Source organism: Antrostomus carolinensis, unplaced genomic scaffold (assembly GCF_000700745.2).
Source record: "Antrostomus carolinensis isolate BGI_N321 unplaced genomic scaffold, ASM70074v2 scaffold40519, whole genome shotgun sequence".
Lineage (NCBI taxonomy): Eukaryota > Metazoa > Chordata > Aves > Caprimulgiformes > Caprimulgidae > Antrostomus > Antrostomus carolinensis.
In genome coordinates, this window is record NW_010337186.1 from 403 (window position 1) to 664 (window position 262).

Genomic DNA, 262 nt, shown 5'->3' on the forward strand with positions numbered 1-262 from the left:
GCTGCATCCTCGCAGAAGGGCAGAAGTTTCACAGTTCAGTGCTCCTTGTCTCTGCTGTGTCTGCAGTTTGTCAGTCATCTGACAGCAGCAAGTTGATAAGAATCTGCAGCACGACACGACTGTTCCTGCAGCAGCATTTGCTCTGCTGCTTTTGTTTAAGTTTCTTTTTTTTTTCTTTTAGGAGCAAAAGAGACAATTGCTGAATTTGAGAAATAACTGAACTTGTCAGTTCTCTGCTCATGACTCCCAGCTCTCTCTTGGC

At 44.7% G+C, this 262-nt stretch overlaps 1 protein-coding gene across 1 annotated transcript in view; it reads left to right on the plus strand.

Moving 5' to 3' along the window:
* The window catches only part of POLDIP2 (DNA polymerase delta interacting protein 2), a gene marked incomplete at its 5' end in the record, with an annotated part of 7747 nt that overhangs the window by 227 nt on the left and 7258 nt on the right, over nucleotides 1-262 (plus strand). The gene's annotated exons all lie outside the window — the stretch shown is intronic.